General features: G+C 40.4%; 1 protein-coding gene across 8 annotated transcripts in view; it reads left to right on the top strand.

Annotated features, from left to right (window-relative positions):
* RUSC2 (RUN and SH3 domain containing 2) overlaps positions 1-26946 on the top strand; it is a 70458-nt gene that overhangs the window by 5333 nt on the left and 38179 nt on the right. For 3 of the 8 annotated variants that reach the window (XM_038552742.1, XM_038552734.1, XM_038552741.1), the window contains exons 2-4: positions 12950-13040; positions 22748-22897; positions 26709-26825. The exons of 1 other annotated variant lie outside the window; for it this stretch is intronic. The gene's annotated coding sequence lies outside the window, so the exon portion shown is untranslated. Of the gene's footprint in view, positions 1-12949; positions 13041-14647; positions 14702-22747; positions 22898-26708; positions 26826-26946 lie in introns of all 8 variants that reach the window. 4 more of the 8 variants (XM_038552740.1, XM_038552735.1, XM_038552737.1 and 1 more) reach the window with 4 other exon arrangements.

Consider the following 26946-nt stretch of genomic DNA (forward strand, 5'->3'; position numbering starts at 1 on the left):
TTGTGAAATGGTATTTCATTGTGGTTTTGATTTGTACTTCTTTAATGGTTAGGGATGCTGAGCATCTTTTCATGGGGTTATTGTCTACTTTTATATTTTCTTTAGAGAAATGTCTCTTAACATCCTTTGCCCATTTTTTAAGTGGGTTACATGTCTTTATTGTTGAGTTGTGGGGGTTCTTTATATAATCTGGATAGAAGTCCTTATCAGATATATCATATGCAAATATATTCTCCCATTCTGTGAATTGCCTTTTCACTTTGTTGATTGTCCTTTGATGCACAAAAGTTTTAAATTTTGGCGAAATCCAGTTTATCTGTTTTTTCTTTTGTTGCCTGTGCTTTTGGTGCAACATATAAGAAATGATTGCCAAATTCAGTGTCACAAAGTTTTTCCCTTATATTTTGTTCTAAGTTTTTTATAGTTTCATGTCTTATGGTTAAGTCTATGATCCATTTTGAGTTAATTTTTGTATATAGTGTAAGACAAAAGCCCAACTTCATTCTTTTGCATGTGGATATCAATTTTTCCAATACCATTTTTTTTCCAATACCATTTATTGAAAAGACTGCCCTTTCCCCATCAAATAGTCCTAGCATTCTTTTTTTTTTTAAGAAATTTTTTTAAGATTTTATTTATTTATTCATGAGAGAGAGAGAGAGAGAAAGGCAAAGACACAAGCAGGCTCCATGCAGGAACCCGACGTGGGACTCGATCCCCGGTCTCCAGGATCACGCCCTGGGCAGAAGGCGGCGCTAAACCACTGAGCTGCCCTAGTCCTAGCATTCTTGTCAAAAATCATTTGACCAGATATGCCAGAGTTTATTTCCAGGCTCTCTATTCTATTCCATTGGTTTATATGTCTGTATTTATGCCAATACCACACTCTTTTGATTACTATAGCTTTGTAGTAAGTGTCACAATTAGGAAATGGGAGCCTTCCAACTTTATTCTTCTTTTTAAAGATTGTTTTGTGGGATACCTGGGTGTCTCAGTGGTTGAGCGAGCATCTTCCTTTGGCTCAGACCATGATCCCGAGGTCCTGGGATCTAGTCCTGCATCAGGCCCCCCTCAGAAAGTCTGCTTCTTCCTCTGCCTATGTCTTTGCTCTATGTGTTTCTCGTGAATAAATAAATAAAATCTAAAAAAAAAAAAACAAAAAAAACTTGTTTTGCTATTCAGGATCCCTTAAGATTCCATATGAATTTTAAGATAGATTTTTCTATTTCTGCAAAAAATACTATCAGGATTTTGAAAATGATTGCATTGAATCTGCAGATCACTTTGGGTAGTATTGAGATTTTTTTTTTATTAATGTGGAAAGAACACTTAACGATGTATTGTTGACTATAGGTACTTTGTTGTACAGCAGATCCCTAGAGCTTATTCATCTTACTTGTCTGAAACTTGATACCTATTGAACAGCAACTCCCCATTTCCCTGTCTCCTAGCCCTTGGCAACCATAATTCCACTTTTTTTCTCCACTTTTTCATTAATTAATTATCTATTGTATATACCTCATGTAAGTGAAATCAGGTTTTCTTTTCTGTACTTAGATTATTTCACATAGCATAATGTCTCTTTATGTTGTCATACATTGCAGGTTCTGACATTTTACTGTTTTAAGTCTTATAATCCATGAACACAGGATATCTATTTATTTGTGTTTTCTTTCATTTTTTCCTCCAATTTTTTTATAGTTTTTATTGTACAAGTCTTTTACCTCTTTGATTAAACTTACTCCTAGGTATTTTATTCTTTTTGATGTTATTGTAAATGAAATTGTTTTTTTTCATTTCCTTTTCATATTGTTCTTTGCTGGTGTATAGAAACACAACAGATTTTTATGTGTTGATTTTGTATCCTGCAGCTCTGCCAGATAATTTACTAGTTCTAAGAGTTTTTTTCCTTGTAAGATCATGTCATCTTTTTCTTGCCTTTTGAATAGAAGTATGTTTGATGATTTGTTATGCAAGTCCTTAACAGAGAACAAAGAACAAAAGAGAACAAAACTGAGAACAAAACTATATATTAGCCTAGTATATCAGTATTCATAGTGAATCATTAAGAAAAAGTTTTAAAAAATAAAAAGTTAAGTTATAACCTATATACTGTATACAAAACAAAGTGTATAAGTAAAAATGTACCTTTAAAAAAAAAAAAGAGGGATCCCTGGGTGGCGCAGCGGTTTGGCGCCTGCCTTTGGCCCAGGGCGCGATCCTGGAGATTCGGGATCGAATCCCACATCAGGCTCCCGGTGCATGGAGCCTGCTTCTCTCTCTGCCTCGCTCTCTCTCTGTGACTATCATAAATGAATAAAAAATTTAAAAAAATAATAAAGTAAACATGTGGCTTAAAAAAAAAAAAAGATTTTATTTATTCATTTGTGAAAGAGAGAACCTGCGCGCATGTGCGGACGTGCACATGTGCTAGCTGGGGGAGGAGCAAGCGGACCCTACCGTGATCTCTGACACAGGCCTGTATGACCCTGAGATGATGACCTGAGCTGAAATCAAGAGTCGGGCACTTAACCAACTGACCCACCCAGGTGCTCCAGTAAAAGTGTATTTTAAAAGGAGTTTTACCAAGGGTCCCTGGGTGGCGCAGCAGTTTGGCGCCTGCCTTTGGCCCAGGGCACAGTCCTAGAGACCTGGGATCGAATCCCACATTGGGCTTCCGGTGCATGGAGCCTGCTTCTCCCTCTGCCATGCTTCTGCCTATCTCTCTCTCTATCATAAGTAAATAAATAAAAGGAGTTTTACCAAAATATCTAAAGTGGTATTGTTTTTTTGTTTTTTGTTTTTTTTTTTTTAAAGACTTTATTTACTTATTCAAGAGCGGGGAAAGTGCCAGAGAGCACAAGGGGGTGGGGGACAGCAGAGGAAGAGGGAGAAGCAGGCTCCCTGTTGAGCAGAGACCTCAATGTTGAGCTCCATCCCAGGATCCTGGGATCATGACGTGAGCCAAAGGCAGACACTTAACCAATTGAGCCACGCAGGCACCCCCCAAATATCTGAAGTTTCTTAAAAATTAATTTTGATACTTCAAGAAGAAATCCTCTGTTCTCTAGAATTCTTGATTTAATAGGATAATCTTTTATCCCCTCCAGGAAGATAAGACATCAAGCTTTGAAGTATCTGCTGTTTTTCATTTGTGTGAAGTCCTATAGTCAAGGGCAATGGATTGATAACTGAGTAGAGAGAAAAACAGGTCCAGGCAACTTCTGGCTAGACTTTAGTTATCTTAGGATCCAAAGTCTATACTTAACTTGCTTAACTTAGTAACCTAAAATCTATATTTAACTTGTTTATTGTTTTTTATACTTTTGTACTTTCTTTTCTTGTACAACTCTTTTTAAAAATAAAATATAGGCTTATATTTATTTAGTGTACTCAGGGAGAAATGGAAAGTTATTTTTATCCATACTCAGGTAAAGAAAAAAAAGGATAGCAGTCTTCCTAAACTCAGAATAGATAGGGTTCAGGTGACCCTAAGGAAAGAAAGCAAAAACTCAAGAAGGGAAAGTTGAGGACCTACTGCTGATCCCATTCATTATGGAGTTCTCTTACAAAATATTATTTCCTTGTTTTTTAAAGTGTTGTGTTCCATTTACTTAAGGATACAGCCAGGTTTTGGGGCACTTGGGTGGCTCAGTCAGTTAAGTGCCTGCCTTCAGCTCAGGTCATGATCTGGGGCCGGGGTCAAGCCTGGTGTTGGGCTCCCTGCTGAGCAGGGAGTCTGCTTCTCCCTCTGCCTCTCCCCACTACTTGTGCTTGCTCTCTCTCCAATAAATAAATAAATAATATTAAAAAATATATATACAGCTGAGCTCTTTTTATCCAAACTAACCTATTCTCTGCGGGTTCTGTATAGCTAGAGTTTTTTCTATAAGACTAATCATTTCCTTTAAATACCCCCCAAAGCATAATAATTTAAATTTTTCTGTCTCACTTATATATTACTATATAACAAACCACCCCAGAACTTAGTGACTTAAAACAATGATTGATAACATCCCACAATTTTGTGAGTTGGCTTGGTGGTTTTTTTGCAGTTCCAAAAGGGGAGTTCTAGAAATATTTTTATATATATATATTTTTAATTTTTATTTTAAGTGGGCTCCACACTCAACATGGGGCGTGAATGCAAGACCCTGAGATCAAGTCACATGATCTCTCCTGACTGAGCCAGCCAGGCGCCCTCCCCCTTCTTTTAACGTAACATATTTTTTTAACTTTTTAAAATTTTTATAGGAGTTCTAGAATTTTTTTTTTTTTTTTTTAATATAGAATCCACACCCAGTGTGGAGCCCAACTCGGGCCTTGAACTCACTACCCTGAGCTGAGATCAAGGTCTGAGCTGAAATCAAGAGTTGGATGCTTAACTGACTGAGCCACCCAGGCACCCCAGGAGTTCTAGAAATATTTTGAATAGGAGCCCTACTGGAATGAATTAAATCTTTTAAGGTAACTACTTTGAAGCATGTCTCTTACTTGGTTGTACTAGCCTACTAGTCTATTTCTTTAAAATTTTATTTTCTTTCTACTTATGGCTATAGTTAACTTCTGAGATAATGTAGTGGTTATTTCAGTTTATAGGCTGATTTCTGTAATGTGCTTTGCTTGAGATCCAACACAGCAACCTACAACATCATTAGTTTATTCATCCCTAATGATAGTGATTGGAAAAGGGAGGCCTGGAAGCCTGAGGCCTGCCTCATTATGTATTCGTGAGTCCTTTCTAAACAACCAAGTGGTAGTAATAGTTAACAAGGGTCATTGATCTCTGGGGAACAAAAGACAGCTGTGGCTTTGTGTTGGTTTGTGAAGATCTGTAGTAGAGAATCGCAATCTTGTTTTAGAGGGGAGTTCTTTGTTTAAATATTCCACAAGAAAGTGGAGACAAAAAGATAAAATCTGAGCTGTTTTGGTTGAAGGCAAGGAGTTGGGGAAATAGAGTCTAACCTGGTTCTCTCTTTCCCTCCTTTCCTCTCCATCCCCTTCATCTACCTTTCTTTCAGTCCCCTGAAAGAGCTTTGTAAAGCACAATTTGAAAGCCACTGATAAAGATGTTTCTCCTGCTAAGCCATGTCTCCAAAGTAGAAACATGTTCAAATAAATGGTTGAATAGGAGTTCCCATCATCTTCGATTGACCACCCACCAATAGCCAATCATGGTTTGAGAGAAGGATAACCAAAATGTGCTCGGCACATTTGATTCCTAAATTCCTATATGAAATTGATAGCTTTAATTTAACAGACTGCATCAAACTAGGAAAATGAATTATAGATATCTTTTGCCCCTTAATCTAAGACCTGTGCTAACTTGTTGACCCTTTTTAGCCCAAAGCCAAGGAAAATTTTTCTAGCCATACTTTCTTGTTTATAGTATATTTAATATCTTTTATTCCGCTTCTTTTTTTAAAAAAAGATTTTATTTATTTATTAATGAGAGATACAGAGAGAGAGAGAGAGAGGCAGAGACACAGGCAGAGGGAGAAGCAGGCTCCATGCAGAGAGCCCAATGTGGGACTCGATCCTGGGACTCCAGGATCACACCCTGGGCCAAAGGCAGGCGCTAAACCACTCAGCCACCCAGGGATCCCCAGTATATAAAAAATTTTGTTTTTTAGACTATTTCATAATAATGTATATGCTTTAAAATATATACACTGAACATTGGGGAGCTCTGCACCTCCTTCCTTTTGAGTACTCTTAGCCTCTTTGCCCAGTTTCCTCTAGATGTCCTTTTCAAACTTGAGTGTGCATAAAAATCACCTAGATCACTTTTGAAATTCTGATTCAGTAAGTCTGGCTTGAAGCCAAGTATTTACCTTTCTAATAATAAATTCCCAATGAAGCTGATTCTACTGGTCCATCGACCACACTCTGAGAACTACTGTTAGATCCACACTCTAATCTCAGCCTCTTAATCAGTGATTCTCAGAGTTGATCAAGTGTAAAAGCTTTTTTTAGAGGGTGGCGGGTGCAGGTGGGGGAAGCTCCATGTAGAGGACCCAAGAATTGAAGGCAAATAGTGCCACTGTCTAAGAGTGTTATTTGGGGCATATCATTTCCACACTGGATTTTCTTCCTTTGGAGATTAGGACTATAAATCTCTCACTCATTCAAGATTAAAGGATTGTGGAGAACAGTTCTCAGGAAATGCTATTAATTGCCCAGACTTTAACCTAGAAAATATTTAAGCTTAAATGTCTTTTTATGGAGAAAGATGAAGTGAAAGGTATTGTGACATTTTCCCTTTGAAACTTGAAGCAAAATCTTGTCTATTTTTAAGAATGTTTTCTGAAAAATATATTGTATTTTTTTCTTATTATAGATAAATATGCTCACCATGGAGAATCTAAAAAATAAAGACAAGTATAAAGTAAAAGTATACCACTGAACAGTTCTTGAAAGCTACGTTTTTTTAAATTGAGGTGTAGTTGACATACAACATTAGTTGTATTATATATTAGTTTCAGGTGTACAACATAATGGTTTCAGAGGTGATGAAAATATTACAAAATTAGATTGTGCTGATGGTTGCACAACCCTATGAATATGCTAAAAATCATTGAATTGTACATTTTTATTTTAAAGATTTTATTTATTTATTCATGATAGTCACACAGAGAGAGAGAGAGAGGCAGAGACACAGGCAGAGGGAGAAGCAGGCTCCATGCAGGGAGCCCGATGTAGGATTCGATCCCGGGTCTCCAGGATCGCGCCCCCGGGCCAAAGACAGGCGCCAAACCGCTGCGCCACCCAGGGATCCCGAATTGTACATTTTTAATACGTGAGATGTATGGTATGTTAATTATATGTCAGTAAAACAATTTTACATTTATATAATTTACATATAAAAATTCATTTGTGGGATCCCTGGGTGGCGCAGCGGTTTGGCGCCTGCCTTTGGCCCAGGGCGCGATCCTGTAGACCCAGGATCAAATCCCACGTCAGGCTCCCGGTGCATGGAGCCTGCTTCTCCCTCTGCCTGTGTCTCTGCCTCTCTCTCTCTCTCTCTCTCTCTCTCTCTCTGTGACTATCATAAATAAATAAAAATTTAAAAAAAATTCATTTGTACATAAGGATAAAGGCAAAGTTTGAGGCCCTTTGTGAATGTCAGACTGAACCAAAGGTCTGGTCTCCCTGTTCTTTAGGCTGTTTTCTATCATATATTCATGTACCTCACACAATGTCTGACAAATAATATAAGCTCAAAAAATATTTATGTAATGAATGAATTATGGTAACTGAACTGACTTAAACCTTGTTAAGCAAATCTACATTCCTGAGGGTTTTTTTTTTTAAGATTTTATTTATTTATTCATGATAGATACACACAGAGAGAGAGAGAGGCAGAGACACAGGCAGAGGGAGAAGCAGGCTCCATGCCGGGAGCCTGACGCGGGACTTGATCCCGGGACTTGATCCCGGGACTCCAGGATCGTGCCCTGGACCAAAGGCAGGCTCTAAACCACTGAGCCACCCAGGGATCCCTCCTGAGGCTTTTTTGCTTTCACCAAAGATCCATAAATTTAGTAAACATCTACAGAAATTCTAGCCTGGCCCCAGGATGAGTTTGGTTTTGACCCTATAAAACAAGTTTTAATGAAGATAGAATGGTCAATTAACACTAGTAGACTGGATAAAGATCTTACAAAAAGAAGATCTATAAATCAAGCTGAACATGAGCATAAGTAGAAGTTTTAAAAAATAAGATACATTAAAACAATTTAAAAATAAAATAATAAAATAAATTTAAATCACCTGTAATCCCATCTGCTTATCCTTTCTGTTTACACACATATATAAATTTTTTTAGGAATGTAATTATAGCATTAAAATTATTTTGTAGGGACGTCTGGGTGGCTCAGCAGTTGGGCGCCTGCCTTCCGCCCAGGTCGTGATCCCGGAATCCGGGATCAAGTCCTGCATCAGGCTCCCTGTGAGGAGCCTGCTTCTCCCTCTGCCTGTGTCTCTGCCTCAATCTCTCTCTCTCTCTCTCATTCTGTCTCTCATGAATAAATAAATAAATAAATAAATAAATCTTTAAAACAAATTATTTTGTATTCTAGTTTCTTTTTTTTTAACTTTTAATTTTTTTTTTTTTTTAAGATTTTATTTATTGGGCAGCCCTGGTGGCGCAGCGGTTTAGCGCCGCCTGCAGCCCAGGGCGTGATCCTGGAGACCCTGGATCGAGTCCCACGTCAGGCTCTCTGTATGATGCCTGCTTCTCCCTCTGCCTGTGTCTCTGCCTCTCTCTCTCTCTCTCTCTCTGAATAAATAAATAAAATCTTAAAAAAAATTTATTTATTCATTTGAGAGAGCTTATTGAGAGAGCACAAGCAGTGGAGAGGGAGACACACACTCCTCACTGAGCAGGGAGCCCCATGCAAGGCTTAGTCCCAGGAACCTCTTAACTGACTGAGCCTACCCAGGCGCCCCGTATTCTACTTTCTTTTAACTAATATTATTTCATAAGCATTTTTCCATGTTGCTATGTAGGCTCTATGGTTTATGGCTTAGTGTATTCCATTCATTTGTTGGAGTATCCTCAATGGTAGCCCTTTAGCTTCATTCACATTACAATTATTCTCTTAAAAATATATTTGTCTAGTAAAACCCTAACCCTGAAAGAACATAACCCCTCACCTTCCCTCTGTCTGTATTCAAATAGCTACACATTGCTGGAGAAAATTGTACAGCCCAGCAGATTTATTATCACTTTAAATTCATTATCACCCAATTTATGTTGGCCAGCAAGCTTACTATATTTTTCTAAGTTGTTCCTCCACTCTTTATAACAAACATTTTATACTTTCACTACCTTTATAACCTCTTACCCTCCTTTTTTCCTTCCATTCTCTCAGTTGATGACCTTGACTCATGAACTGCAGAAAGAAAAAATAAGTCCTAAAACATGAACTCTCTGACTTTCTACTACCAATCTGCAAATATCTATACAGCCATCCTCTCTTCACTAGTTGGAATTAAGGAAATATCCCAGGTCCCAACAAAGGCTAATCCCTCCCTGATACACTGGATTGCACATCCTCCTACGTTATCTTTTTTTTTTTTTTTTTTTTAGATTTTATTTATTCATAGAGACACAGAGAGGGGGGGGGGGCAGAGGAACAGGCAGAGGGAGAAGCAGGCTTCATGCAGGGAGTCCTATGTGGGACTCGATCTAGGGTCCCCAGGATCACACCCCAGGTTGCAGGCGGCGCTAAACTGCTGTGCCACCGGGACTGCCCCTACATTATCTTTTTAATCATTGTAGAACCCTGAAATGTTTGCAGTTGATTCGCTGCCCCATGACTCTTTCCCCATTGAAACCAAACAGAGTTTATTTCGGAGAGTTTATCTAACTTCTTCCCCACTGGCCTCTGAAAGTTAACATAGCTGGATATGATGGTTGAGATGATGATAGCCATCCTAATAGAATATCTGAATGACGTGCTGAGGCTCTGAGTTAACTATCCCCACAATAACTCTACCTCTAGCCTTCTTGATAGATATGACTAATAAACTTCCTCCATTGTTTAAGCTGTTTTGAGATTGTTTTTTATGCCCATGCAACACAGAGTATTATACCTAAATGATACATTGTTTAAGCTACCCCAAATAAATCTGTATCCTGAGTAAAAAAAAAAGTGTGATTGCTATATAGATGGAACCTCAAGACAATTACCACTCCTGCCCACCCTTTCTGATCTGTTTGCTGATCCTAAGTTCAACCTATTTAGAAATTCTGGAGCTACTACTGCTTCTCAGGATATTGCTTATCATTTAATTCCTCTCTTTTCTAAATCTTCAACATCAGTGGGGAAGAAATAAGAAAAAAGAAGGAAAGGAGGGAAGGAAGAGGAAGGAAAAGAAGAAAGGAAGGAAGGAAGGAAGGCAGATAAGTGCATTTCCCGGAATTGAAGAACATGAGACTCCAAATTGAAAGTCTGGGCCCACTGTGTACCCAATACAACAAATAGAAATAACCTACCCAAGCGTACCTCAACATCACAGTTTGGAACCCTGGAGATTTGAAGAAATTCCAAAACTCTTCTTTAGAAAAAAAAAATTATATACAAATATCAGGAATCAGAATGGCATTGGGCTGAACAATAATGGAATCTAATTAGCGAGCAATAGAGCGGTGCTTTCGAATTTCTGAGAAGAATTGATTTCTGGGCACCTTTGGCTCAGATCGAGATCTTGGGGTCCTGTAATTAAGTTCCACATCAGGCTCTCCATAGGGAGGCTGCTTCTTCCTCTGCCTATGTCTCTGCCTCTCTCTGTGTGTCTCTCATGAATAAATAAAATCTTAAAAAATAAAAATGAAAAAAGAATTGATTTCCCTCTCTCTTATTTTTTTTAATTTTTATTTATTTATGATAGTCACACACACACACACACACACACACAGAGGCAGAGACAGAAGCAGGCTCCGTGCACCAGGAGCCCGACATGGGATTCAATCCCAGGTCTCCAGGATCGCGCCCTGGGCCAAAGGCAAGCGCCAAACCGCTGCACCACCCAGGGATCCCTTCTCTCTCTCTCTCTTTTAAATTAGGCTCCATGCCCAACATGGAGCTTGAACTCATGACCCTGAGATCAAGACCTGAGCTGAAACGAAGAGTCAGACACTTAACTGACTGAACCATCCAGGTGCCCCAGAAGAATTTCTAGCCTAGGATTTTATGCACAACCAAATTATCATCTGTGAAAGTTTAAGCTATATATTTTCAGACATTCATTTAAAAAATGTTCCTTCTGTGTATTATTTCTTAGGAGACTACTACTAAAGGATATGCTCCAGCAAAAAGGGGAGAGTAAAGAAGAAAGAAAAAAAAAAAAACTGTGGGTTCTAGAACCTAGAGCAACTAGCATAAGAGAAAGGCAAAGGAAATTCCTAGGATGATGATAAAGAGAAGCCCAGCATGATAGTAGTGTCATAAGTGCAGAAAGGAGTCCATTCAGAATGCATCAGGAGAACAGAAAGTTCCAGGAGGATCTTTCAGGGAAAAAGCCAAAAAACCTGTATTTGACCATTTGGAAAATTATATTGAGAGGGATTTTTACTATTCTGCTATACAATTTGGGAAGAATTAGGGACAAATGTGTACCAAACTAAACCAAAAGAGTCTCAAGTATTAAAAACTATAAATTAGGGGATGCATAGGTGACTCGGTGATTGAGCATCTGCCTTCTGCCCAGGGCATGATCCCGAGAGTCCCAGGATCGAGTCCCACATCAGTCTCCCTGCATGGAGCCTGCTTCTCTCTCTGCCTATATCTCTGCCTCTCTCTGTGTGTCTCTCATGTATAAATAAATAAAGTTTTTTAAAAAATAAAAACTATAAATTATATAATAATAGTGAGGTCCACTGACTACCAAGTCACAGTAAGCAGATGTTATAGTTTAACCAGAAATTGTGAAGAAGGTGGGTGTGAAATTGCTGAGTATTTATCTTTTATATTAGGAGTCAAAAGAAAATGTTTAAAACCAAGAAATAGCTAAATAAGCATATTATTTATAAACATGGACATAAATGCCAGCTGAGACAGCTAAAAGATTTGAAAGTAGTGGTCTCTGGAGAATGACACAGGTGAGAAAGGTAGAGCAGAGGATTGTTATTTTTCATTATAAGTGTGAAATAGTCTTTAACTTTGTAACCATATCCATCTATCAATTAGATAAAATAAATATTAATTTTTAAAAAATCCTTTGACCCCACATCACCCTCGTGGTACTGTCCCATTTCCCTACTCTCTACTTTTTACTTCTCTACTCTCTTTAACAGCTAACCTTCCTTGGCCATCTGTGCTGTCTCCGCTACTCAATTTTTTTTCATTCATTCATTCATTCATTTATTGAGAAAAAGAGAGATGTGCAGGGCTGGAGGAGGAGGGAAGGAAGAGAGAGAGAATCTTAAGTAGGTTCCATGCCTAGCGCATAGCCTAACGTAGGGCTTGATCTCACAACCCTGAGATCATGACCTGAGCCAAAATCAAGAGTCAGATATTTAACCCACTGAGTTACCCAATCACCCCTACATTCACTTTTGAACCATCTTCTGTCTAACTTCATTTCCCACCACTCCCCTGAAATGATTTATATCAAGATCACCAGTGAAATCCAGGTTGTCAAATATGATGAACACTTGCAGCCACAGTGGCTTCCTTTCACTTTTCCCAAGATATTCCCAAGTACTAACCATTTTCTTCCTCCAGCCTTTCCCACATGTCATTCTCTCTGCCTAGAATGTTTTTCCCCCACGCTTAACCTGTTTAACTTCCTTTTAACTCACCTTTCATGGATCAACTTAGACGTTTTATCAGAAAGGCCTTCCCTGACTTCTTAACCAGTGCTTTAATTAGTCTTAAGCAAGTCCTCCTAATACCCTATACTACTTTTCATGACATTTATCACACTTAGTAATTATATTTTTATTTGTGTGATTGTCTGTTTTCCTTCAGTAGTTTGTAAGCTCAGTGAGGACAGGGATAAAATCCCTTTTGTTCACCATTGTATTCCTAGCAATAGTCTCAATTCCTGACCCATAGGGATCTTTGCCCAGAGATTGAATATAACCCTTGAAAATGATGTAGAAGGAGAGCCTAGAATTAAAGTAATAATTATAGGAATTGAAAGAGAGGATAGACTAGAAAGACTTTTCTACCACAGAAGCTATAGGGCTTGGGGAGAGTCACCCTTGGGGATGGTACATGTCTGGAAATAATTAAATCTTTTTAGGAGACTGTTGTCAGTCCATGAGTTTATGTGGAGGACTCACTTTCACTATGTTCTGCTGACACTGAGCGATTCCGGTAGTCCAGGGCCTGAATTCACTGTGTTCACTGGTTAGGAAATTCTTGATTCACAGATAAGTTGCAAACTTACTCTAACGTTCTTTCTTTGTATTCCTTTGGGATGTTTCCTGGGACAGAGCCACTTTACAACTTAGGGGATAAAGAACAGAGCCATGAAGAAAGGTTAAAGGAATTTGAGATGTTACGCCTATTGAAAAGAAAACACAGGTATGATGGTGACAAGATTCCCTGTTGTAAATTAGTAAATTGAATAGTAGTACAGTCTCGAAAAGGTAATAGGAGGGATTGGGTTCAAGAAGAGATTCTTGACTCACGTTTATTATATTTGCCATTTACCAAGCCCTCACTAAATACCAGTCACTGTACCAGAAGTTTTCTGTACTTCTAACTCCCACCACCACCCCATAAGAGAGGTATTATTATCCCCATTTTATAAGTGAAGAAAGTCAGGCTGAGGAGAATCAAATAACTTGCCTTGGGGCACCTGGGTGGCTCAGGTTGAGGGTCTGCCTTTGGCTCAGGTTGTGATCCCATGGTCCTGGGATCAAGTCCCACATCCGGCTCCCTTCAGGGATCCTGCTTCTCCCTCTGCCTATATCTCTGCCTCTCTCTGTGTGTTTCTCATGAGTAAATAAATAAATAAAATCTTTAAAAAAAATAACTTGCCCCATGCTGCAGAATTAGTTCTTAAGAGCAGAATTACATACCAACCTTTTCATAACTCTCTCTGTTGACCAGAAAGAAAAAAAAAAAAAATGAATGGTCTATAGCTAGGAAGAGCAAACCAGGGCTCTGTTTCTTCACTGTAATGGACGGTAATTTTCTAGCTGAAGTGATTTCCATAAACAATATGAAGTAAGCAGGGACTGAACTCTAGCGAAATGAATGGCCATAAAAGTAGAGTTCAACTGGGAGCAGAGTATTGATAGAGTCTAGTGACTCCTTCAAGGACTAGAGTTTTCAGTTCAAATACAGATCATTTCAGTTGCCAAATCAGTGTAAACTGATCTCTCATTAACAAATATGTTAACTGGCCTCCCTGGACAGAGCTTGCTTTTATGGATTAGCTGTCTTTCCCTTGAATGTAGCATATTCCAAAGGCCTACTTCATAGATCATTTGGTCATAGTTATTATTTGTTTAGTCTCCCCGGGTGAACTATAAGCTCCATGAAGGAAAGCACCAGGTCTGTTCTGATGGCATAATACAGTATCTGGCACTTCATAGTATTCAGTCAGTTTATTGACTGATTCATCTAGTCCTTGTGCAAGACTTTGGCATCTGAGGTTCTTCAGGCCACAGGCAAATTCCTCTATACATCTGCCTAAAGTATGGAGAAAGAAGCCCTTCCAAAGCCCTGCTGGTATGCTTCTAGGTCAAGCTATTAGATTTCCCAGACCTGGCCTCTTTTGAGTGAGCCCCAAAGACTTGATTCTGTTTGGGCTCTGGTTTTGGCAATGGGGCTTGTCCTTGTTCTGAAATTTTAACAGCGGGTAGATCAGGCTGTTTCCAGGAGAACTCAGTGGGTCCACAACTCAGGGACAATGGATGGAGTTCAGTTCCTGCTTTCTTTGCTGGAACCTCCCCATCTCTGCCCAGAGATATCTCCAGTATAGGTTGGCCAGTCAGGAAATTCCAAGCTCTTTTCCTGAAACTCTAAATAGCTTGAGGAATCTCTCCAGCTGGAGTTGGAAAAGCTCCCAGCAGAGAGCTGGGTCTTACATAACTTTATAGACTGACCATTTTTAGGAAAAAAACAAACTGTTCCTCAGCTAGCGCTGGACTCTTAGAGATACATCCTGCATTCTTTCCTAGATGCTCAGCAGCCCCACTGGAGGCAGCTCATAGAACGGAATTGAAGACCAACGGGTGAGGTTAAAAGGGGGGAGATGAAGAAAGAGGAGGAGGTGTGGTCTGTCATTCTGGCTGGAACATGCTGTACTAGTTCTGTAGCTTCAGCTCTCGCTAGCAGTAGAGGGAGTTCAGAGCTGTGTGTGAGGGAGGCTCTGGGAGAGGAATTATACCTAGGCATACTCACCCTGCACTTCCAGAACCCAGCCACTGCACTCACTTGGTCCTCCCAGCACCCCACACCCCAAAAAGGAGTAGAACTAGTGTGTAAATATGTCTACCACGGTCATAAACCAAATTCTGCTCTGGAGAAAAAAGTTTTTTTCCAGTTTAATTTGGTGAAGATTCAGTTCCTCCTTAGTTCAATTCAGTGAACATGTTGAGCTACATGGCAGGTTCTATACTAGGTTAAGTGACTACTGAGATGAGCAAGACTCTATCCTTAACCTGCAGCCAAGAAGAGAGGAAATGTATATACTAATTATAATGTACTTCTTTGCTTTTTTTTTATTAAGATTTTTATTTATTTATTTGAGAGAGAGCATGTGAGAGAGAGCAGGAGCAGAGGGAGGGGCAGACTCCCCACTAAGCAAGGAGCCCCATGCTGGGCTCAATCCTAGGACCCCAAAATCATGGCCTGAGCCGAAAGCAAAACACTTAAGTGACTGAGCCACCCAAGTGTCCCTATACTTCTTTGCTTTATAGTTCTTTGTACTTCATGTAATTCTTGTGTTCTTAACTCTTGTAAAGATAACCATCAAGTTTATGTCTACCTGTGAACTAGCTAATTCAAGATAAACAAAAATACAAGAAAATGTCCCCTCTTCAAAGATGTGACCAGTTACTTTACCAAATTATTCATGAAAGGGGCAGGCACAAGTTTTAAGAACATTCTCACCTTAATTAATTGTTTTTATTTCCATAATTTTCTCAAGCTAACGTAAGGCATTTTAGAACTTTGAATATAACTTAGATCTTCTAAAATAACGAATAGCTTTCTCAACAAATTATAATTTGCCCTAGAACATGCCTAGAGTTTCTTCTTCTCTGAAATAGATGTTAGGCACTTAATAAATACTTGTTGCCTCAGTACAGGTGTCTGTCCTCTTTTGGCTATAAATGGGTGGTCCCTCATGTCTCCTATGATGATATGGTCCATGAGGCGCAGACCCTCCAGCCTAAAAGGATCCTAATTGGCCTAAAAGAATCATCAGCCCATTTACTGCCAGAAAACTCAAAATACAGATAAAGAAAAAGAACTAAATGTGTATACATTTTTAAAAAATAAAAATGGGAAAAAATAAGAAATAAAAAAATAAAAATAAAAATGGGATCACACCATGAATTGTACCTTATAAGTTACTTTATTAAAAAACTATATCATGATATAATTAATTTTAAAAACTATATCATGGAACATAGGGGAAGGGAAGGAAAAACAAAATAAGACGATAAATAAAACCATAAGAGACTCTTAACAATTAGAAACAAACTGAGGGTCACTGGAGGGGAGGTGGGTGAGGGGATGAGGTAACTGGGTAATGGGCATTAAGGAGGGCACTTGATGTGATGAGCACTGGGTGTTATATGCAACTGATGAATCACTAAATTCTACCCCTGAAACTAATAATACATTATATGTTAATTAAATTGAATTTAAATAAAATGTTTTTAATCCTGAAAAAAACCCTGTATTATGGACATAGTTTCTTCTCAACAACTGTTCTAAAACAATATTTTTTTTATGTGTTGTAGAATATTTCATTATGGCTACCTCATAATTTATCTAATCAATACACTAATGACAGAGCACTTAGAATAATTTTTTAAATTTTTGCTTCTATAAATGGTGCATCAGCAATCATCCTTATGTATATATCCTAATGTACTTTTATCATGTTATTTCTTTTAAATTTATTTTCTAGAAGTAGACTGAGGAGAATACTTATTTCAAATTCTGATACATGTTGCTTAGCTGCCCTCTTGAAAATTTCATTCATTCAAAAATGTTTATGTATGCCAGACTCTGTCTGGGGATATAATAGTTTTGGGAAATATAATAGTGAATAATGAGGGCAGCCCCAGTGGCACAGCAGTTTAGCGCCGCCTGCAGCTCAGGGTGTGATCCTGGAGACCAGGGATCGAGTCCCACATCGGGCTCCCTGCATGGAGCCTGCTTCTCCCTCTGCCTGTGTCTCTCCCTCTCTCTCTATCGCTCATGAATAAATAAATATAAAAATTAAAAAAAATAGTAGATAATGATAGACAAGGTTCCTGTCCTATGGAGCTTGCCTGTCTAGCATTACAAGCTAAATAAACAATTCTAAAACACAGTACAGAGAAGCTCAAGGTGCTTTGGGAGCGTGTAACCAGGGCACATAATGTGGTCTAGGAAAAGCCATTGAACGTGTAATGTTTCAACTGAAAACCTGAAGGATGAATAAGAGTTGGCCAAATTGAGGGGCCATGTTCCAATCAATAAAGAGGTAAATTTAGATATAACTACAGGGCAAGGTAGGAATGGCAAAAGATGAGACCAGAGAGGTAAATTATGAAGGTCAGACTACAGAGTTTGAATTTTTTGGAAAATCTTTGAATATTTTTAAGCAAAAAGATGATACAAATAGTCTTCATTTTCAAAGGATGGTGCTGGGAAAGGAGATCAGGTTAGAGGTTGATGTAGGAGTTCAGACAACTGGTAAGTATAGCTTAGTCTTGGGTAGTAGCATTGGGGGTGGAGATGGGTGGATAGAGACTTAGTGGTTATTGGGATGTAGAATATATAAAGTGGAAGTAGACAGGAGTAACAGAAACCCAAAACTAAGGACTTAAATAATATCAGAGTTTATTTTTCAACAAAAACAACAAAAATGCAGAGGTAGACAGTCCTAGGCTGGTATGCAGCTCTGTAGTCTAAATGAGAGACTCAGGCTCCTTCTGATTTTTTTGCTCTAATATACCTAGGCCATCTTTGTGGTTCAAGATGGCTACTATAGTTCTAGCCATCATACCTACCTTCCTGATATCAGGATGGAGGAAGGCAAGAAGGATATACTTTGTTCATCATAAAGAGATTACCCAGAATTCTCACAACACTTTGACCATAACTTAGTCAAATAGTCACTCCTATCTAAAAGAAGAAGAATTTTCAGTTGGAAAACATTATACCCAGCTGAATATCAGGATTCTGTTAATTCGAAAGAGAAAGGGAGAATAGATGTTTGACTGGCAACTAACAATCTGGGGCTTCGGAAGGTGGGGAACTACAATTCGGCCAAATTGATTACAAGATAACATTGATTACACAAAGATATACCACTATTGAAAAGAGACTTATTTGGCAATTAGGCAAAGATTTACATGGTAAAATCCTATTTATTGTTGTCAAAGAAGAAACAAGTGTTAGTTCAGATAAGGCCCCAGTTTATGTGTGAATATACCTATATTGATTTGACCTGAATCACTGTCACACAAAATCGTCATGCTTGTGATTTTAAGCACCTTGTCATTCATTAGTATTCAGACTATAGAAAAGAACCAACCAGGACACCTCACTGGCCTAGTTGGAGGAGCATGAGACTCTTGGTCTCGGGGTTGTGAGTTCAAGCCCCACATCAGGTATAGAGATTACTTAAATCAATAAATATTTTAAGAAAAAGAAAAGAGCAGACCAACAGATTGCTGCTATTTAGAACAAAAAACTAAACAGGACTCAGATGAAGACATTTGCTTATTGTTCTTCTCCACCAAGGATATTAGGAGTGTATTACAGTAGAAAAAGCAAGGGCTTTGGAGCGAGTCTGACAAGAATTCCAAGCCCAACTCCCCTACTTTCTAGCTCAGTGGCATTGGATAAAGTTATGTCTGCCAGAGCCTTGGTTTCCTCAGCTGCAGAATAGGGGAAATGATAGCTACTTTGTTGGGGTGCCTGGGTGGCTCAGTCAGGTAAATGTCTGCCTTCAGCTCAGGTCATGGTCTCAGGCTCCCTGATCCTGCTCTCTCTTGCTCTCTCTCTGTCTCTCGAATAAGTAAATAAAATCCGTAGAAGGAAAAAATAATAGCTACTAATACTAAAATCTTTAGTTGTAAGTCTTTTACTTCTTTCTAATCCATTTTATGTGGGGAGGCATAACTCCCAACTATTCCTGACCCTGTGCACACTGTCCTTAGGTTGCTTCTGTAGCATTTTGAACCAGTTTATAAAACCTGTAGCTGTGATAGAGGCTAAATTCACAGTCATCCCTAAGTTTTTGATCAAAAATGAGTTCATCTCCCCTACCCCCCCTCCACCACCTCTCATCCATATTTACCATGTCTACACCCTTCTGACTGTTGATAGTTTCCTTGCTATCCACAACCATACCACATACAGAAATGGAAGGGATGGGGAAGAGAGGAGGACTTGGGACCTCAGCCAATTCAAGTGTGGGTTGGGACCTCGGAGCAAGAAAACAAAAACAAAAACAGGCCTTGCAGAGGCATGGTATAGTATTATTAGGCAGAAATAGAAAGATGAGACTGTTTATGGCTCTGTCTGCACTCCAGAATGCTAATGCAACACGCTAAATTCCACAAATGTTTTTTAGGTGCTTTTTTTAAAAAAAGGAATTAGCCTGTCTGTTAGCTCCAATGCAAATAACCTTAGAATTCTTCCTTCACATTCCTCAGTGGCTCCTTAGAGGGGAGTGCCTCTGAAATACACACATCAGCCCTGCAGGAAGTGGAAAGAGGATCTCTGGGCAGGCTCAGCAGATCAGAATTTGGAGATCCAGACCTTGAATAGATAGGCCTTTAAGGTCTAGAGGCAGCATATTATGGCCCACAAACTGAAAATAGTTTTTACGTTTTTAAAGAACTGTGAAACAAAACAAAACACACACACGTGGCCCATGAAAGCCTGAATATTTCCTCTTTGGCCCTTTACATATCTACACATAGAGTTTGCTACACAGAGGGTGGGTCTCACCAGAGGCTGCAGGATGTCAGAACATTTGTTTTGAATCCCAGCATAGACACTTGCAGAACAAGAGGTGTCAGCATCATTGAAGAACAGATTTCTAGTTCTCCTGTTCATGAGTTCTGGAGACCTGGCAAACTAACCCCATAGTCAGAGATTGCTAGGCTAGAAAGAGGGAAGGCTTGTGTTGGGTTTGGAATATAGTGTTGCCTTTGTTCTAACTGAGCAGTGGAACTCATCCTTTCATTAATGTTGCTTTCTCAGGCCTTAGGCTAAGTCCAGTTGCTAAGTACTGATGCTAAATGCTGTATCACTGGGATACAAGCCTCAGATCAGTATCCTGGGCTTGGGCATTGGGAGAATTAGATTTGTAGATAGAGCAAGTGGATGAGTCTAGGTGTTTCTTTCTGCTTGCATGTTTTTACTTTCTCCGTTACACATTAGTGGAAATTAATACCTTCTGTCTAGGTAAGCAGATTCCTAACTATTTCAACTGTACTTCAAACCGGAAGTAGGGGTTATAGGCCTGAAGGAAAGAAACTACACTTTCCAGCATGGCCACCATGACCTGAAAAGCCAGGGCTCCACACCTATATGCATGAATGACAATTATATTTCTAGAATACTTTGGTTCAGAGAATTTACAGCATTTACATTTGCTACTACTTTTTTTTTTTTTTAGCTTTTATTTACTGGGGTGCCTGGGTGGCTCAGCGGTTGAGCATTTGCCTTTAGCTCAGGTCTTGATCCTGGGGTCCTGGGATCAAGACCTGCATTGGGCTTCCTGCAGGGAGTCTGCTTCTCCCTCTGCCTATGTTTGCCTCTCTTTCTCTCTGTCTCTCATGAATAAATACATAAAATCTAAAAAAAAAGGGGGGGGTCATGTGTTTATTTATTTGAAAGAAAGAAAGAGAGCGTACACAAGCAAGGGGAGCAGCAGGCAGGAGAGGAAGAAGCAGGCTACCCACAGGAGCAGGGAGCGTGATGTGGGTCTCAAACTCAGGACCATGGGGTCATGACCTGAGCCAAAAGCAGATGCTTAACCAACTAAGCCGCCCAGGTGCCCCTGTTGCTACTTATTTTTTTTTAAAGATTTTATTTATTCATTCATGAGAGACACAGAAAGAGAGGCAGAGACATAGGCAGAGGGAGAAGCAGGCTCCCTGCGGGGAGCCCGATGCGGAACTCGATCCCAGAACCTTGGGATCACACCCTGAGCCAAAGGCAGATTCTCAACCACTGAGCCACTCAGGCATCCCTCTACTTATTATTTTAATTTCTTAGATATTTTGCCTTGCCACAACTGCCAGAAGATGGATACAATGAGCCCCTTTACCTTTGAGAGGATAGGTACTCTGCCCCGAGATGACCCAGCAGGTCTGAGAAAAACCAAGAATGAAAGCAGTGTTCCTGTCCTTGGGCATCTTGCCACTATCCTGGGCATGAGTAGCTTCCAGATAAAGCTGAGCTCAAATCCCATGTCTCTAGTGATCAAATCTGGTTGTTTCTGAGACTGCATTGTTGTTCTGATGACCAGGTAGATAAGCCTTGAATAAAAGGGAAAAAAAAATGTATTGAATGAGTGGCTCACCAGCCTACCTTCTTGCCAGCACCCTGGATGCCGAAGGTAATGATATGTTGTGTCACTGATGATGGTTATGAGTCAGCCACAGGCAGGAAGATGATGGAGTCACTGTTACTGTGCATTTGGCTGCTTGGCTGCTTTCTTTGTACTTCAGCATTCCTACCTGGTGTGTGGTACATTTTTATCATTCCACAGCAGTCTGCTGTGCACATGGCCCCTTAGTAGGTTATTTACATTGGCTATCCAGCTGTCAGACTTCTCACATCCCTATCTGCCTAATAGGGCAAGATGAAATCTGAATTAGAAGCTGCCTTTCTTTTTTTTTTTTTTTAACTTTTTTTTAAATTTATTTATGATAGTCACAGAGAGAGAGAGAGAGAGGCAGAGACATAGGCAGAGGGAGAAGCAGGCTCCATGCACCGGGAGCCCAACGTGGGTCTCCAGGATCGCACCCTGGGCCAAAGGCAGGCGCTAAACCGCTGCGCCACCCAGGGATCCCTAGAAGCTGCCTTTCAGAGAGACTAGTGGGATATCCACAGAGTTCCAGAGACTGTAGTCAAAGTGCAAGGTCCCTAAGACAGACCCCAATCTATAGGCCTTGAGGGATAAAAATGCTTTCAGGAAAGATTTTCTGGGTACTGGCTCCAGGTCAGAAAGGTGAGGGCTGGTTTCTTGGTGTTTCTCTCCTGTTGTGTCATGTTTAGGAAGAGCTCTGGCAAAATAAATTTTCAAGGGATTTGATCTGCCTGCTAAAAACTCTATGCAAACCAATTAAGGATCAGCCTAACCAATTATTGTTTCAGATATCAGCACTTATCTGGGACTTGTGACTGATAAGGCTGAGCTTCTGGTTAGTTGAGTAACAGTCTTTTTTTTTTTTTTTTTTTTTTTTTTAGATTTTATTTGACAAACAGAGAGAGTGCGAGCACAAACAGGGGGAGAGGCAGAGGGAGAGGGACAAGCAGGTTCCCTGCTGAGCAGGAAGTCTGATGTGGGGCTCAATTCCAGGACCCCAGGATCGTGACCTGAGCTGAAAACAGATGTTTAACCAACTGAGCTACCCAGGTGCCCCAAGTGACAGTCTTTTCTTGACTTTATTCAGATCATTTCAGTGCAGCTAGTTTATATCACGTATATATGTGTACACCCTTCCAAAACAGTGTATTAAGTCTTTTGTGCAGGGCCTGTATGACTCTTGCTAGAAAGAGCAGTTCTCAGTTGAAGTCTTCCTGCTCCCAGAAATTTTGGACCAGACAGCTGGACGTGTGACAGCTCTGTTTGTTTCCTTTTCCCTTCCTTGTCTCTGTGAATTCTGAACTGTTTTTCAACAAGGCTCACTTCCCTCAGAATCCAACTTAGCATCCTAGAGAAGAAGCCTGAGGCCACTCTTATAGCAGGAAGCTGTCCTAGATTTGAGCAGTAACCAGTAGAACTTGATACTGACGCCAGAGTGTAAAAATAAACACCTCCTACAGTGCTGTCTTAATCCGTTGGCATCAGAGTTGCTATTATTAACCCATAGGCCTCATAGGCAGCTGTGATGGGCAGACAACAGCCTGGACAGACCTATCCTGCCAGCTTGGGATCAGACTGTTTCCTTGCTACATCTACTGGGATCTGATCTGGGGCCCCTGGAGAAGCACCATCAGTCTGGGAGCATGCCCCACAACAGGTAATACTAGAGATGGATTAGTATCTTTGGTTTAGGAGAGTTTTAGGCTTTACAGCCAGCCTGCCAGTCCTGCCAGAATGAAATCGGCACAGGCTGACTGATTGAGTCCTAGTGCAGGGGAAGGAGAAATTAAACATAGCTCTTTCCATTTCCTTTGGATCTTTTTAAGAGGTTTTGCCTACCAGTTCCCTGGATCTGGAGTCTGTAGGTTTTCTGGGAAATTGAGAAAGAAGAGAGGAAAGGATTCCAATGATCATCTGCCAAAAGTATAATAATAGTGACCATGACTGACTGAGTGCTTACCTTGTGTAGGGCACTTTGCATGCAATATCTTATTTAATTCTACCTCAAGCCTTTGTTTTTATTTTTTATTTTTTTTTATTTATGATAGTCACACACAGAGAGAGAGAGAGAGAGAGAGAGGCAGAGACACAGGCAGAGGGAGAAGCAGGCTTCATGCACTGGGAGCCCGACGTGGGACTCGATCCCGGGTCTCCAGGATCGCGCCCTGGGCCAAAGGCAGGCGCCAAACCACTGCGCCACCCAGGGATCCCCCTACCTCAAGCCTTTGAAGGAAGATATAACAGCTCTACACATGAGGAAGCAGAAGTCTAGTGAAGTTGAGTAACTTCTCAAAGTCCATAGCTAGCAAGTAGTATGTCACACTTGAATCCAGCCCTGTCAACATCAAAATCCATGCTCTGAATCATTCAGAACCTATGCTCCTGAATACTCAGGATTCAGGCCAGCCCCTAGCCAACCTGCTTTTAAGATTTGTTTAAGTATACATCAGTTACTCTCCTTTTAGTCTTATAACTAAAGCAAATATAGTATCTGATACACAGAAATGGTCTTTGCTGCCACCTGCTAGTGAGGCAGTCCCAGTGCTCTTCACCAAGCATGGTGAGCTGGACTCAGAGACTATTTTCTAAAGTCTATCAGAAGATAACTCACCTTTGGGAAAAGTCTTTGACTCTGACAGAGAATTCTCAGGGACTAGGACCCCTCTACTAAGAAAAAGGCCAGACTGGAACCTAGTTCCCTAAGGGAGCAAGGCTTTAATGGCTTCTAGCAGTCATGCTGAGGGAGGAGTGTTCTTGGATGGTAATATTTCCTTGAAGAGTAGCTAGACTTCTTTTTTGTTTTTTTTGTTTTGTTTTGTTTTGTTTTTTGTTTGTTTGTTTTTTAGACTTCTTTTTCTTCTTTCTCTTATCTCCCCCACCCTGTCTCCACAACTGGCTTGTGTAATTCAATCTAGATTCTTCTCATAGTCCACTGTGCACTTGTGGCCTTTTATATACAGCTTTTGATAGACTGATAGGACGGCAGTTTACCAGCCTGCGTGCCTCAGTCCACTGCCTTGGGGGAGGGGGAGCAGAGAACACTCTGACTTTGCTTCCTGGAGCTTAGGATCCAAAAGGAACAGCCAAAGAAGAAACATTGGGCCTTTTTTGTCCCATTGAACTTGTTCCTGCAAATACACACTTGAGAGCTGTCCTCTTAGCAGAGCACCCCGAGCTGGGCCTTTGATGGTCCATCTCTGACACACTGTCTCTGGTTTTGGTGGTTTGCTCCTCCCTTGCTGCTCACCTACAGCCAGCATTGGAAGGTTTAATCTCCCTATCTTCATCCTCATCCCCGCAGCTGAAGAACCTGGTCTGTCAAGGTAGGAACTAAATCTTTCCTAATTCTCTGTAGTCTTTCTCTCTCTCCCTAACCCACATCCTCAAAACAGATAGGTAAGTTTTATAGGAAATCCTCAATCTCTAGAGACTTCTAACTGTAGGAGTGAGAAGGCAGGCAGGCACTTGGAGGTAGGGGTGTGTGTGTGTGTGTGTGTGTGTGTGTCTGTGTCTGTGTATTTTTGTTGTAAGGCAAGAGGGTGAACTGAAGGACATTAATTAGCACCCTGCATAGGAACCTTTCCTTGGGCCCAAGGTTTTAATTTGGCTTTGTTTGTAATTAGAGCTGAAAGGGATCCTTAAGAGGTCATGTGATTGAACCTTCTGCCAAATAGGTGCTATGAGTTGAACTAAGGAAGGAGTCAAATAGTTGACCTACTGGAGAATGTTATACACTTGCTGGCTGGATGAGTAGAAGAATTTTTTTTCTAGGTATTACCTCTTTTGAGCAAAGAGAGACCCTGGGACAAAGCTAGGTTTATTATTACCAGATTTTGATGGAATAAAGGAAAGGAGGAACCCTTTACAGCTCAGTGTGGGCCAGTGGCTTCTAGTTTATTCTTTTCCTGGTTGTAATTCCCAGTGCTGCAGTCTCCATTCATTGAATTGGAGCCTTGGGAGCTTCACACACAGCTGAACCTGGGAAGGAAAAGGCTTGGTGCCTACCAGAGGTTCCACCTCTGGACATTGTGCCAGTGATTTTTATTACATTAAAAGTGTCTGCATATTTCCAGTCCATAAGGGAGGAGATAGACTTGGGGAAAAGAAGATATACCCACACCAGGTGGTCCTAAGAAAAAGCCCATTCTATTTCAGAACCAGGCCTTTTCTCTAGTGTTTGTATTCGACTTTAGGGAATGGACTTTGAGCTGAACCTTTCTGTAACATAATTTGAGAAGCTGAAAGCAAAACAAGCCCTGTGCTTCGAAAGAGGATTCTATATTAGGGAGTCCTGATAAGGAAGCAGCTGGGTGTGTCTGGGACAACCCTTCAGGCCTCTTCCAGCACGCTCCCAGCATGCTGGCTGGCCTCATTTGGAGTCCAAAATAACATAATATCAGTTCAGAACAGTGGCCTCCTCAGCTAGGAGTAGCTACATGAAACCAGGAAGAAAGATGATTTCTGGGCATTCGCTGCTATTTCTATTTCATTTGTGGAATCAGACTACTGATGCCATAGCCAGATGCTCTCAGGCCTCCAACAGCCTGTTTTTTCTTTGCTTGTAACTCAGTGCAGACACCCACAGGAATCACTATCACCACCAATTCAGAATCTCTGAATTCTTTTTTTTTTTTTTTTTAAGATTTTATTTATTCATGAGAGACAGGCAGAGACATAGGCAGAGGGAGAAGCAGACTTCCTGCAGGGAGCCCGATGCAGGACTCAATCCTCGGACCCCAGGATCATGCCTTGAGCCAAAGGCAGGTGCTCAACCACTGAGCCACCCAGATGTCCCTAAATGTCTGAATTCTCTGAACATCTCTCACACATTTCAAAGAGAAGTACTTATCTTCTGTACTCAGAAGTAAATCTACTATTAATGTAGCTAATAGACCTTGTTTTCCAGACCTGTTTGATTTGGGAGCCATGAAGAAAAAAGAAATGATTTCTATCAGTTAATCATTTGTTTCACATTCCATTTCCCCAACCCAACAAAGCATGTTGGTCAGTCTTGCCTTTGCCTTTGCCTTTGCCTTTGCCTTTGCCTTTGCCTTTGCCTTTGCCTTTGCCTAGAGGTTTTCAGAATTTCTCCCTCTAAGCCCTGGGGTTCTCTGAAGTGCTGTTGGGGACCCACAGTGGAGAGAGAGATTTGGAGTGTAAGGGGCATCAGGCCTACCCTGCTTCAACCAGAGTAGCTCTATTTTATGTATGAGGGCTGAAAAAGTTTGAAACCACTGTTCTAACCCTTATCTCACATCCTGAACTGTCTTTCTTGCTGTCTTAACCCTCTGCAGAAATATGTTGGTAATGATTTTAACAAAATTATGAGCCCCTGAGGTTGGGCTCTTACCCCTGAACATCCAGCACAGCATTATACACAGTAGGATGCTTGTGGTTTGATTGCTTGCTTGTTTGGCTGAGTAACTCCTGAGATATTAATTAATTGCTTCAATATGCTTCTAAATCAGGGAGAAGTATACAGTAGTCATCCACAGTTTTACTCTCCGAGGTTTCAGTTAACCCATGCACGTTTAGCCATGGTCCCTCCAGAAGCAGATGGTCCTCCTCCTGATAGTTGTCAAAAGGTCAGTAGCTGCAGTGCTTTATCACAGTGCCTATGTCTTTCATCTCACTTCATCATCACAGAGGAATTTTGTCATCTCACAAGAAGAATAAATGCAATACAATAAGGTATTTTGAAAGAGA

Source organism: Canis lupus, chromosome 11, assembly GCF_011100685.1.
Source record: "Canis lupus familiaris isolate Mischka breed German Shepherd chromosome 11, alternate assembly UU_Cfam_GSD_1.0, whole genome shotgun sequence".
In the NCBI taxonomy this organism is placed as follows: Eukaryota; Metazoa; Chordata; class Mammalia; order Carnivora; family Canidae; genus Canis; species Canis lupus.